Source organism: Falco naumanni, chromosome 1 (genome assembly GCF_017639655.2).
Source record: "Falco naumanni isolate bFalNau1 chromosome 1, bFalNau1.pat, whole genome shotgun sequence".
Lineage (NCBI taxonomy): Eukaryota > Metazoa > Chordata > Aves > Falconiformes > Falconidae > Falco > Falco naumanni.
Window position 1 is genome coordinate 36,991,533 of NC_054054.1, and position 14,985 is coordinate 37,006,517.

Consider the following 14,985-nt stretch of genomic DNA (forward strand, 5'->3'; position numbering starts at 1 on the left):
CTTATTTTAAGAACATTAAAAAGGTCTTCTAAGAATCCAGAATTATTTGGGTTTTTTAGCTGTGCAGTGTTTAGTGCTTATCATTATCAGAAATGTAATGTTTCGAAAATAAGTAATACAACTTCTGTTCTATTTTGGATAAGAAATAGTGAGATTGGAGATAAAAAAAAAAGCTTGTTTTTAGCACACCATTATGTGCAAAAGCTTTCCAATATCCCCATCATATGGCCCAACACAAGGAAGGAAGAACATAGTTTTGGTTTTGTTTTGTTGGTTTGCTTTTTCATGCATTGGGCACCAATTTAAGATATTTACCTAGCACATCAGAAGAGATCCATGGCAGAAAAGATTCAACTAAGTACCCATCTCTCCTGGAATCAGTCTTTCTTTACAAGAGTGTTATTCACTGGGAATGCTCTGAAATTTAGGGAAAAAGTGGGTCACTGAAATAGGAGATGGCTTTACGTTTAATAGGCATTAGCACGTTTGACAGGGGGTGGGGTGGGGAAGAGTCAGGAATCTGTACAACATGCAGCTTCATTACTGAGCTTTTGTAGTGTCAGAGAGAGCCTACCCTGAAAAGCTAACTACTGAAGGTGAACAAAATCTGTGAAGACTTAACAGACGAAGCCTCACTGGTATTCTCATGAATTAGACAGGATTTCAATATTGCTTTGGATTATTTCACAAGTGCAAGCCCACGCTAAAGCAAAACAGAACTCACAGTATTGGAACCTTCTAAGGACAGTCTGGAGCAAATAACAGTATAAACAAACAAAAAACATCCCCCTTCATTCCCACACACATTTCATATAAGACCTTGAAATTAAAGTAGTTAAGAGGCCATAAGAGCAGGTATTCCTTATGCTGTAAATCACTATGTATTAAGATGTGCTATCAATATATAAAGCTGAATGTTTCCAGAAGTGAGGACCAGATTCAATTTACAAGTAAAAAATTTAGCATAAATATTTTCAGAGAATTTTAGTTCTCTCAACACACAAAAAAATTGCTCTAACAGAGCAATTCATACAGGAAATCAGTCAGATCACCTACAATAATTTTACTGTATCTCAAACTATAATGGTATTTAGGATTAACAATATGATACTGAATCAAAAATATCCTTCATTCTGGTAAACTCCATCCAGTTGTAGATTTATTTAGAGAAGAAGAGAAGGGAAGATAAATAGGTAGGGCACAGAGAAAATGAGAGATCAAACATGATGAGACAACGTAAGGGAAGTATTTGCTGAATGTGCGTGGATACATATTAGGTACACAGAACTCACTTCTAAAGGGTTAGAGACCATCACGGAAGAGTGTGACTATTTCAGGAATCTAGGTTTCTCAAGTACTAACAAGAAGTGTAATTCTGCTATTTCTTGTTATTTTCTGCACAAAATAAATGCTTTCCTCTACCCGCAACAGACAATACTGTGGCCGTGGCAGGGAAGTGAGAAGTAGGATCTGTAAGTTCTCCTTCAGTCAGTCTGTGCATGTGTTGTTTACAGCGTACTAGATTTTCCTATATTTTTTTTTTTTAAATCCTACTAAGTTGCATGAGGATTAAAAGTCCACAGTTTTCAAAATACTAAAGCTATATATGAATTGCAATTTGAACATACAGGAATTTATTTCTCCTATACACTTTTTGGGAAGGTGATCAGAAGAAATTGATTTAGATTTATAATTTCCACAGAAGCTCTCCATGTAACAGTACAAATCAAACTGTCCAGCATCTTCTACTCATCCTCAACTAGCACATCTCTTAAATGAGTGAGAACACGTATCAACTTCTGAAATGGAACCAATCAGACTGTATATGTTCCTCTAGTCCCTGAAGAGCCACTATTTCTATATATATATACATATTAACTAATTTACATTAGCAAATTCAGCGGAAGCTTTCTTGTTAACACACACAGAAAAAAATCTCAGATCAGGACGCTAGCAGGCACACTGTAGGCTACAGTCTGACTCCAGGCACAGTCGAGAGACATAGATAGTATGTTAGCTACTTCTACTACTATCCAAGAGATGTTAACCCCAGGAATCTCTGTAGTCCAGAAAGTCAAGTCAATCCCAGTTTTTCTCTCCTGTTTTCTTCTTCTGAGGCTACACTTGTTTATTTTAGAAAGGACCTTTGGTAACTCACCATTCACTCCACCCAAACCAAAGTCAACCTGGCCAGGAAGCAGGACCTGAAGCAAAGCTAAGCTCTCATTCATTCTTGATTAGTTCACAGCTGTGAGGAAAGGGTGTTCTGAAAGGCTTGGACAAGATCTATTTGGCTTATCTAGAAGAACAAGATAGAAAACCAGGGCACCTGGTCTTCCTCTCCTTCCACAGGCTTACTCACAGCATAGTTGAAGTAGGACAAGATCTTTGGAGATTATCTAGTCCGAACCCCCTTTCAAGTCAGGATCACCTCGAGTAGGTTACATTGTGCATTCCCTTTCTAATTGAACATGCTCCTTCTCTACAGCAAATGACTACATAGCTAAGAGAACGCTTAAATACTGTCATCTGCATTGTACCAGTGTAAAGTAAAGTAAATAGAACCTAATGTGACAGGCACTACACAAACCTGAGACACTTAATGACTTCCTGTTATACCTCAGTAGGGTTTAAGTTTTTAAGCACTACTTTTTCCTCTTGTGGTAGAATCTCCTACACAATTTACAGTTTCCAAAATCAAAGTGGTAATTCTAGCCAACAAGTCAAATACTATCATTTTTCCTATTACTTTAGAAAGCTTATGAAAGATACCTTGGGTGAGGAGGAAAGTGACAGAAAGAGATATACATAGGAAAATATTAGGAATTATTAGTAGAAGTCTTGTTGATATTCAGAGATAAAGTTTAAGTGGACCGAAAAGGACAAGCAAAAGAACAAGGGCTTCTGAAAAGTGGTTTTTGTTCCCTATGGCCTGACCAGAGAAGACAGCTGAGCATAATTAATGGAAACATCCAGAAGATTCTGCTCCATGAACTTTCAAAATAGGGAACGGATCTGATATACATTGAGGTAAGTGGAAGAAGTCAGAGGAGAGTTTCCTTTGAGTACAACATGAGGAATGCACCCGTGTAACAAGTGTCATGATGGGCAGAACATTGTTCCAGAAGAAAACAAAGCAGAGAGAATGGAGTCACTGAAGCAAAAACTGCTGGAAGATAAAATTGAAGTGGTGGCACACCAGCTTTTTCCCTCCCCTCCAGTAAGAAAAAGGAAAATGCACGGAGTCTATTCTTGTAAAGAAAGTCTCAAAATACAACATACACAAGGGTTTGTTGTAACACTGAAAAACGTTAGTTTTAATTGGTCTGAGTATATACACAAAAATAATTCTACCTTTGAGGGGAAGAAAAAAATTTACTGGAAATTTTTAATTTGTTCCAGATGGTCTGAGAAAGTTATTGCTCATCCTTAAACAGTTAACTAAAACTTGAATAAGAGTATTAAGACCAACTGACAGTTTTGATCCCTCCTCAAACAGTTCAGATTTTGTTTCACATGATGCAATTCTTACTAAGCCTGATTTTTTTTTTTTTTTGGCAATTCATGGCACATTAGTGGCAAGGTACAGGTTAGATGACTGGACAGTGGACTGAAAATTAGCAGAACCACCAGGCCTTGAGAGTTGTGATCAGTCACACAAAGTCCAGTTGGAAGCAAGTCCCTAGTGGTACACCCCAGGGGTCAATAGTAGGGCCAGGGCTGTTTAGGCTCTTCATTAGTGACCTGGACAATGGGACAGAGCACACCTTCAGCAAGTGCACACAAAAAGGGAGGAATGACTAATACACCAGATAGTTGTACTGCTGTTCAGAGATGTCTGCCTCGGCAGGCTGGAAAACTGGACAGAGAGGAACCGCACGCAGTTGAGCAATGGGAAATGCACCAGTACATAGAGGGGGCTGGCCAGCTGGAAAGCAGCTTTGCATAGGGCCTTATGAATAGCAAGCTGACAATGAGCCACAAATGCACCCTCATGGGAAGGAAGGCCAACAGTAACCTGGCATGCATTAAGGTCTTTGCTGACAGGGTGAGGGAGGTGAACTTTTCTCTACTTATCATTGCTGAGGCTACATCTGGAGTGCTAGGTCCAGTTCAAGACAGATATGTATTTACTAGTGGGCCCCCCGAAGGTGATTAAGGAACTGAATTATCTTTCACATGAGGAGAGGCTGAGAGAGCTAGGATTGTTTAGCCTAGAGAACTGAAAGCTTGGGAGGATCCGATCTGTGCATATAAATACCTGGTGGGTATGAAGAGGACAAAGCCAGACTCTTCTCAGCAGTGCCCACTGGCAGGACAAGAGGCAATGAGCACAAATTAAGACACATGAAATTCAACCTGAACATGAAAAAAAAACTTTTTTTACAGTGCAGGTGGTCAAACACAGGAACAGGTTGTCCAAAGAGGTTGTCTCCATTTGTGGAGATGTTTAAAAGCCAACCGGACACAGTCCTGAACAACCTGGTATAGCTGACCCTGCTTGATCCAAGGGATTGGGAGAGATTATCTCCCGAGGCCCCTTCCAGCCCCAACTATTCTGTGATTCTGAATAAAAACCACATTAAAAATATTATACTGTATGATCCTTTATGCTACAGGACCAGTGTTTATGGACTAAAAGGATTAGTTTCTGTGAATGTAATTTATTCCTTTAGCAGAGAAAAAAATATCTTAAAACATTGTGTGTGGATAAGTCATTTGAAAAGCTTAGTACCGATTTGTTTTCATTCTAGGTATTTTGAAAAAGTGATATCTAATACCTGTCTTGTAACTCCTAATTATTTAATCACTTAAGTGTTAAAAGTTTTGTATGTTTCTATAATCTTTACTAGACAGTGAAAGAATCCTTTTTGTCAGTAAAAAAAAATAAATTCTAAGTTTCTTTAGATGTAAATTAGAAGTTAAGAAGGAAGATGCATTTTATCAGAATCCTTCATATTTAACTTAAGTAAACTGGAAATTGCAAGACAGAAATGCAAATGATTCTGAGGTAGCATCCATTCAGTGCTGCTGAAGAGTGGATGCAGAATGTTCAAGGAACTTCTCTGCATACCTCGGTTAACCTGTGAGACACTACTACAAGACACATACTAAGGTAAGTTCCCAAAAAGCAGTAACAGGCAAAAAGTTAGAGATTTTTATGTATAGTGAAAACATGTATAGATGCAAGTTAAGATATAGACAATAATCATAACAGAAACCTCCTTGAAAGGAAGCATTACCTGTAGGGAACAAAGGAGCAAGTACATCCTTAACCAGGTAATTAGTTTCCAGTATCAAATGGTTTCGTTTTCTCTGAAACAGTGTTACCAGTCACTACATCTATTTTGAGCAGAGATTGATAGTTCTACACTAATAGTAGGTTATTCCCCTAATTGATAACATTCATCTGGATTTACAGCTACAAGAGGGAAATGGCTTGTCTAGTGTGGAGAACAGAACTATACCTATGGAATTACTAATTTATGTAACCAAAAAGGCTTACACGTGTCAATATAACGGTTGCAGCAGGAGCAGCTTTTTTCCCGTATCAGTCCTCTAAGTTATCACGCACACATATCATGCATTAGTGCAAAACAAAATCTGTGAGGTCTGTTACGCTCTAACAGTTAACACTTGGGTTTATATTTGCACTTAGAGATGCCTGATCTGAAATATGAAACAAAGATCCAAAAGCTAGAAGCTTACATAAAACATTCTGTCTCAAGCCTTCCTATACTAATAATGTAGACAATAAAGCTTTGGTAAGTGCATATTAAACATTATATTTTAGTTTCCCTTTTGTTTCTTCAGATGGTATGGTCAGAGCCTATTTGAACACACTTTGATCAGAGGGAATCCATCAAGCTATGCTTGTTATCAGCAATATCAAAACACTTTATGGAAGGCAAGCAGCATGAAGTTATTGCAAGGCACTGGCTAGGATAGGTTGGACTTGGTTGTCAGTTACCAAGAGGGGAGTCCTGCATAGAAAAAAATACAACTATGGTTTTCATCTGGAAAGTACTTTTGAATATTTTTTTTTTGTGTGTGTGTGTGAATCAAAATTGCCCAAGCTTTCTTTTCATTCTACAGTAGAATGAAAACTAATGCCAAGACCTTAAATGTCACCATGAGCACACTTACTGTCCTCAGCCAGGCACACAGAAACAAAAGCCTGCAGAAGTTTGAACTCCCACATCCTTCTCCATCTCTGGCTCTAAAAGGGGAATGAGGGGATCCCTTACAGGAAAACACTGATAATGTTATCTCATTTGGAGCATGTTTTTAAAAAAAAGTGTCCAGCAAAATTGTTAATTGAAGTTCATAAATGAAGAACAAAGCGACTATAAACATAGAAAATCAAAGATTATTACAGCTTATCAGATTAAATGTATTTGAGTAGCTACTCTAGGATGTATGACCAGATTTCTATAATAGCAGAGAAATGTTAATAAAATGAGATACTTTTTCCCTTGAAGTGTGCTGTAAATAAGCAGCAGCATTCTCACAGCTGAGAGAACTGAGCATGAATTATTTATACTGTCTGGAATAGATTTAGATTCTTTCAGACATTCTGTGAGTTTCGCAGTCAAGATGCAATCTTTCAATAATTCAGACGTCATCAGAAAAGACTAAGAAGTCGTGTTTGGAAACATCATAGTAAACAAGTTTAAATGTTGAAAATATACAATGCAAGGACAACACAAAGCTATTGTTTAGTTGGCATTTGAATTAAATTGTTTATATTATTAGGTTGACTATAAGATACAAAATAAAGGGTTTTAAAATTACATTGTCCTGTGGAGAAGTAGGATGAACTACAAACATTTAAACGTTTAGAAGTTGCAGATTGAACATTTCCCTTTAGAAAAATCTCTTACTGGAATACAGAGAGAGAATAAAACCAAGGAACATTACTGAATTTATGCAGATCACTGTTTAGATTTTAATTCTGAAGAGTTCAAGAGACTTTGTTTGAAGTTAGATGATTTTTAAAGCTCAGGAAGGTTAAGTATTAATTTTATACACTCAGGCTTTACTTTTTATTTACAGATTTTATCCAATAAACAGTAGTAATTTTTGCCAACTTGGTAATTTCTGATCCTACTTTCCTATTTCCAGTAATTCTTGATCTTCCCTAGAAAAGCGTAGCTACAGCCAGAACTTTGTGGTAGAATTATACCATATTTTCCTTAAGAGAAGCTTATTAAACTAGCCTAGGCATTCTCAGAATATAGAAAAATGAATACAGAAATAGAGACCCAGAACAAGATATCTCTGAACAAACAACATGAGAATGCATCACTGCTCCTGCAGCTCCCTGCTTGCTCAAACCCACACACTAGGACTTTCCCCCATATGAACACCTTCAGCTAAGGGCCTTCCTCTAAGAAACCCAAAGGGAAACTAGAAAAAAGCAAATGCAGCAGTATTCCTTCTAGTGGTACAGTTACTATTTTTAAATAATCATTTAAAAAGCACAGTACATACACAGTAGCCTGTTGAAGAAGCAAACTAGTTATCCGTTTGCCACATAGACATGTACTTTTATAATCACATTTAATGACAATTAACCTCTACATTTTTGTAGTCTTTCTTTTTTAAAAGCCAACATATGTATACATCCCTATGTATAGCAATGGGAATTTAGGTAAGTACCAAGGTGCTCTGCTCCACAGGCAGAGGAATAGCCCAATCAGGCATTACTCTCCATCCTCCGTTCCAGTCAGCAGGACTGGGGCCTTAACGATGAACCCAGCATGCAGAGATCACTGCTGGAATGATGGCCAAGGCAGTATTTTCCCCCTCACAAATGCAAAGGGCAGAAAAGGAAAGATTTTATTCCACTTCTACTTAAACAAGATCCATGTCGTCATCCCCGCCTTGTACTTTGTTTAGGTGTCTGGTGCTGTAAAATGTCCAGTCTTGGTGGTAAAGCAACACTTCCAAATGGGAGATAGTGGGCACATTACACGGGCTGCTTTCATCTCTGCCTCATCAGCAGAGTGGACATCTGCTGGGTTCCCGAGCTAGTTATTCCTAAAAGTCCTTGTCCCTCCTGAGACTGCAGAAAGTCTAAGGGGTTTTTAACCAGTTTTGGCTGGCAGTACCAGTGTTTTGCATCCAGCCAGATGTAGTGTTTTATCCAGCCAGAACCCCTTGATTTCTGTTCTGTACCGGTAAGTGGAAGGAGGGAAATCAGATTCAAAACTAGCCTACAAACAGAGCTAGTGAAACATAGCCTACAAGCAATGTGTTCACACACACACAGAGATGCAGTCACAAATAAAAGTCAGAAAATATGGTCAGTCCTCACCTAAACTCGTAGCTGTGCGTATCTACCTCAGCAAAGAATATGTTTCCATAAGTCCTGAGCTAGAGGACTCAGAGTGCAACACAGAGCTGGAGGTACAGACAAATGGATTAAAACTGAAAGGCACCCATCCCTGGTGTTCAATAGGCTTGCTTTGGGTTATCTTTCTGTTCCTAAACACCAGGGTACTTTTAGTTTCACATGTGTTAATGCACGGATTTACATCTATATTTTTTTCTCCCAGAATAAACTGGCTTTCACCAACATAACTGTGGTAAGGGCAAAATCTACACAGCATGCAGCAATTTTACCCAATAGTTAGGGGGGGTTTGTTCCCCTTTACTGAATAAAAGGGAATTGAAATATGGTAAAATAAATTACCGCACAGTCCTCAGGTATAGCGTGCGCTAAATGGGAACATTAACTGAATACTGACAGCTTGAGCTAGTACTCGTTATACTGTGTCACAACAGTTTCTGTAGCATGGTATTGGAGAGATACACAATAATATTTTAAGAGACTTGTAACCTCCTGCCAATGTGGCAGATTTGATTATCAGATGTGGAGAGCAGTTATTAGGAGCCTATGCCTGAAGACTGAAAGCACAGAGAAGGACGTCTGTTTTTCTTCAGGAAAAACTGGTGTTAAGAGTCAGGGGTGAAGGGAATTAAAGAAAGGGCACTCACATAATTACTCCAAGACAGAGGAAGAAGCGATTTCACAGCAGTTTATTTCAACACCAAAATTTTCTTGAGTTAAAATCATGCAATCTGAGCAACATGTGCAGTGTTCCTGTGTTTCACTGTCTGCTCTTACACAGATCTATCCCACTGCTTTAACTGTATGTACCTCTGTGTAGCCAAGCACCTAAAGGCATCTTCCTGCATCAGGAAGCCATCTGGATTTCACTTAAAATACAGGGCCCAGAAGAGTGTACCACACAACATTCTTTTAAGACAAGATTTTGCAAAAATCTGAAGTGCTTAAACCTTATCACTTCCTACAGCTGAGGATAATTCTAGGTTTTCTGCTGTTATGGGCGACATATTTGACGTGATCTTAAAAGTCTCTTCCAACCTAAATCATTCTATGTTTGTTTTGCTAAAATCTTAAAATTAAAGCAATAAAATTTAACCCCAAGTACACAGATTTTTTTTTTTTTTTTTTTTAAAAGGAGTTCCAAAGTGATCTGGAACTATTGTCTGGATTAGGCACCCCTCCCGAAATATAAACTTTGATGACAGTATTTGACATCAGCACTTCCTAAAAAAAAAAAAACCAAAACAACAAACAAAAAACAAAAAACCCACAAAAACAAACACAGCAAAAAACATTAGAAGACATTTTATTTCTGTCTTCGCTGATGTCATTTGTGACAACTTTCATTATTTTTGTGTGCAGAAGATGGTTACAGAAAGAATAGAACCATGTTGATCACCCTAAAATAAGTGGGATAATTAATTAAGTGGGTAAAAGGCTTCCAGAAGCACATTTGCTTTAGCATTAGGAATGCTGCTACCCCCTGCAGTAGGTTAATGCTGGTTACTTCCAGGTCTAACTTCATAAAAGGATAGGCACAATGTCATTCATTTTTATGTCACCTAAAGGATGACATTAGGAAGGGAGTGGGGGAACGACACGTAACAGAGGATAGTAATGAAGACCTTACCTTTAAGGTAGGGCCTATTAGATTTTTTGAAAGCAGAGTGTTTGAAGGGTTCTTCAAAATGCTGAAATGCACGGTAGATAACAGTGTTGCAAGTGCAAACATAAGCATTTCTGCAACACTTGCTGAAACTATATGCCTATATAGTCAGGAATATGAATCCTTTTGTCAAAAGCTTTACTGAATCTCTCCAGGCAGTTATTATATTCTCAAAAAAAATTTGCTATGAGAAACATTTTTGTAGTTCTTATTTTTGTTATGTTGGAAATTTACATGGAAACAAGTTCTTTTCCTTAGAAGCTTATTCTTTACCTGGAGCAATAATACTACCACTGAAAAATTGCAATGATATTGGAAGCAAATCAGAAGAGAATATTTTGTTTAAAAACTGTTAATGCTTACGGGGTTGTTCTAATAATGAGGGACAGCAGGTAACCCAATGATTAGTTCCGAATGGAACTTCTCATGTATTAGCAGTCTTTAAAATAAACAGCTTGGAAAGAGGTCCAAATCTTCCCCTTCGAATTTCAACATTTTCCTCCTCTCTGGATTTAATGGGCAAATCCCACTCGCTCAGACAAAAAAAACGAACAACACACACCACAACCAAAAAACAACCAACCACACACAAACCGAAACCAACCACAAACCAACCCACTTTTATTTTCCATCTATCTTAACAACCATCTGGGAAGCAATATTAACGAAAAACACCTAGGGGATAACATTAATCACAAGGAAACATGCTGCTTTGCTGGAAACTGGAACTGGTTCTGATTGCAATTAAGAACTCTATTCCATCTCTTCCTTCTAAAAAACATTGTATTCTCCCTGAAATGTTAAATGTCTTTCCTTTGCTATGTATATACACCTTAACTACAGTTTTATCCCCTGTACAGCCTCCAATTCCTACCCATTTATCAGGCAGTGAATCTTATCATCTCCCTTTTAACCATGTTCCTGCAAGTACCCTTCCCAGATATGACTTCAACGCATTTCTGTAGAGGGAGCACAGACTGCAGCAGCTATTGACCACTTCTTCAGGGTTAATCAAGAGAATAGCAAACTGAGCAGTGAGCAAAGAGTGACATACCCATCACTGCCATGAAAATTAGGCCAAAGATTGAGATAAAACAGCAATAGTCATGAAAAGTAACATAAAAAGCAAATCACAGAAGGAAAACAAAATAATATCGCTGGACTTTTGAAATCCCATTGCTTTAAAACTCCCCCTCCCCCATAAGCCCATGTTTATAAAAAGACCATTAAAATCATGAGGCATTTGCTTAGTCAGTTGGTTTAATGCCTTTTTTTTGACTCTAAAGCAGAAAACAGTTGTATTTTGAGTGGGCTAGAATAAGACCTAGTTGGTAGAAGAGAGAAAAAGTGGTGGAAAGTGTTACATCAATAAGATTATGATGATGTATTTTCAGAATAAAGAAGACTGAAAGAACCCTGCATACAACCTCCACAGTGCAAGAGTTTTTGTCTAGGTCAGCAGAAGAAAACAAATTTCAGGATTTAAGTAGACATTTTAGAATTGCCAAGGTTTGAAGTACCATCTGCACTTTTGCCAAAAAAAAAAAAAGGTAGTATTGTGAGGTTTGAATCAAGAATCCCATTTATAAACAAAACCCAAAGATCAAGTCACATGCCTGTAAATTTAGTATACCACAACCACCATGTTACCAGGCTAATAAAGGCATCTTGAAGGTAGTAAGCAGAACAATCTGGTAAGCATGGCAAAAATTTGGAACTAAGCTTATTTCGGAGTTAACCAATTTGTTTAATTCAGAGATTTGTCTTAGCATAGAAACAACCCTTGAACAAAGTCATATTCACAGGATGCTGGAATATTCAAATCAAAGTTCTTCCTCCAGCCATCTGAAAATATGCAGAGTAAACAAAATTTTACTGGAAAACTTTATGGAAAAACACAATTTCCTCTGAAAAAACATTGTTAGTCTTTTTGGAGTATTTCAAGATTATGCACTTGCTTTTTCCCCTGTCACTTGCTCCTCTCCCCCCCTCCCCCCGCCCCTTCTTACAACAAGCCTGTAGGAAATTAAAAAAAAACCCAACAACAAAAGACAAATTAATTAAGATTTGGAAGTGAACCTCTTCTGTTCCCTGAAGCCAGTGTATTTACAATGTAACAGCTTATTATGTAGTGAATTGATCTTCATAAACAAAATGACAATCAAACAAAAAAATTAAAGCATCAGGTACCTCAGAGCCCCTTCCCTAATATAGCAAAGCTATATTTAGACTTCTTTCATGAATAATAACAACCCATGTATCATCCCAATTCTTTCATTTTTCTTCTAACAAAAATGCATAAAAAAAGGCATGATGCCTTAGCTTCATGGAGAACTATGTCCATACATGAGGGGAAAATACACTGATTTATAAGAGTGGGAGGTGAAAATACCACCATAGTGTTTGTTTCTTACTACACCGCAAGTTGTGAGAGGTAAGTAAGCAAGAACTAAATGGGATCCAAGTCTCATTTCCTTCACTACAGGGAAGTTTGCAGGCAGCACAAGATAAATTGCTCTAGTCATAGGTCATCTTTAATGTTTATAGAGCACTTTTCCTTGTGAATGATCCTAGAGTGAGTCACGAATGTTATAAACAAATTATGCTAACATTACATAGTGGCTTGTACTTGCCAGAAATACCAATAAAAGGAATTCAGTATGCAAATGATACATACTGCAGTTCCTTAGCTAAATAAGAATTTTGTTTTCATAGACTGAAAAATTACTTTGCAAAAACATAACTGGCCTAAATTTAATCGTTTCCTACCAGCTCAAACAGGAGTTAGTGTTACTCCAAAGAAGTCTCTGGCTCCTGGCCAAGAGTCACTGTTTCTTTCCTTCCTAGCTTTCACTAGAAAGCTGCAGTACAGTTTAATCACAAGAAACAAACCTTGAATTACTAGTGCTCTTTCAACACCCTGGTTATTCATAGTGGTATTGTTGGCCAGTTACTAAAAGCAAGTTGCTTCTTGTGTTTTGATTTTCATTTGAGTTTGGGGTTCCTCTCCTCCTCCTCCAAACCCTAGCCCAAGAGTCGTTATTCCACCGTTTCATCATTCAGGCTGCACTGTGCAACCTGAAGAACTGACCATCTAAGTTGCATGAACTTCTAGTACAGGACTGTCAGATGCATCTGAAAATATTAACTTGGCGGGGAGTGAGATCGGGTGTAAGGCACACTTCATGAGACAAATGCATTTTCGTTCTACTCCCACTCTTCTGCAAAGAAACTTTACAGCCTTAAAAATCATACTACTGGGTTCTAACCATGAAAAAGGAGCAGCTATAGTCCAGTTTCAGCATACATTTGTGTAAATTCCCACTGTCTGCTTTCATGCGTGCCTAGAAACCAGCCATGAAAATTGAAACCATGTTCTGTCTGATACAATTTCCTGATGAGGAGGTAGCTTGGTGAGTCAGTCTGTATTTTCAAGCACAGACCAACAAACCTGGCAAGAGATGATTCAAGCCAATAGGTTTTATGTTTTTATAGCCATCATACATTCATTGTCTTTATGTCTAGCTACATCTGTTATCCTTTTCATACCCCTAATAAAACTCTGATCCAAGAGCCTTTGTAGATCACTCGACCATTTACAGGTATGTGTGAATTTCTATTAATGAAATTCTAGATGTTTAAAATAAAATATGTCATAACATGAAGTTGGTAGAGCTGCTATCACGTTCACACTAAAACAGATTTGTGTTATTGAAAGAACACTATCACAAGAAGATTCATTGTTAGAACTACTGTCAGAGACTAGAGTTTTGAAATTAAATTATATAGTGGCCAGCACACTTCCATAGTTTAGTGTGCAATCATACAACAGAAGGGAAAACCGGACCTTCAAATACTGTCCTATGATAGCATTCCCATCAGATGTATAAACTCCCTTGCTCAACAGGGTTTAGATAATACCAAAGTAGTATTAAATGCCCTTGTTCAATGAAAGTGAAGGTCAATTTCAGCAGATTTTGGTCAATCATAGTGCTTTGACCCTATTCTTGCTTAGAAGGAAAAAAAAAAAATATCAATATTAAAAACCAGGAAAGGGGGGTGGGTGGGAATGCAGTTTCTGTTACTGTTTTTTTTATATATAAAATTACAGAACATGCTTTTCAAGCTGTGAATAATTTAATATAATTAAATTTAGAATAATTTAAGTCCTTTACTTATGGAAGTTTTTGTTCTCATAGTATTGCAAAAGCATTTCACATAGCATTTCTATGTCCCTGGCCATTCAATGTAAAGTCATATTCTGGGAACAGGATTTATTAGGTTAGGTTGGTTGTTTTGGTTGTTTTTTTTTAATTTACCCAGCATTTCTGTTTCACAGCAGATCTCTACTGGTTCCCTTAAAGTCATCAACATCAGTATTAATGAGCAATAAGGAACATCAGAGTAAACTGTCTGCATTTGTAATTCCTCTGCCTGCAGTGCACTCTAGTAAGTTTTCATCCATCAGAGTACAGAATTGAAACACTGTTTTTAAAAACATGACTAAAATAGAAAGCAAAACCAGCCAGTGCACATGAAATAGTTTGAATTACTACTACCTTAAATTATTCCCTATAGAAAACCTCTCTTCTCATTAGTATGAAACAAAACTAAGCAAAAAAAAAGAGCCTCTGTACTGTTAATGTTAGGTAATACTATTCAAAGCCCAAGCAAAACTAACTCCTTTTTAAAATTTCCATTGCAAATAAGTTTATTCAACATCTGCTATCAGATTTTCGTTATAATATTTCAGTGAAATCCAGACACTACCACCTGCTATAAGGCAGAGTCTTCTCCAAGTGCAGTAGTGTTTTTACAATCTTAGAATTAGAGGATATGCACAAATTAAAAAAAGTCTAGTACTACCATCAAACAAATTAAAATATTCATTGTGCAAAACAGCTCCTGGTATTATAGATATTTGGCTTTCTGATTGCTCAGAATAAAACAAATAAGTGTTTTT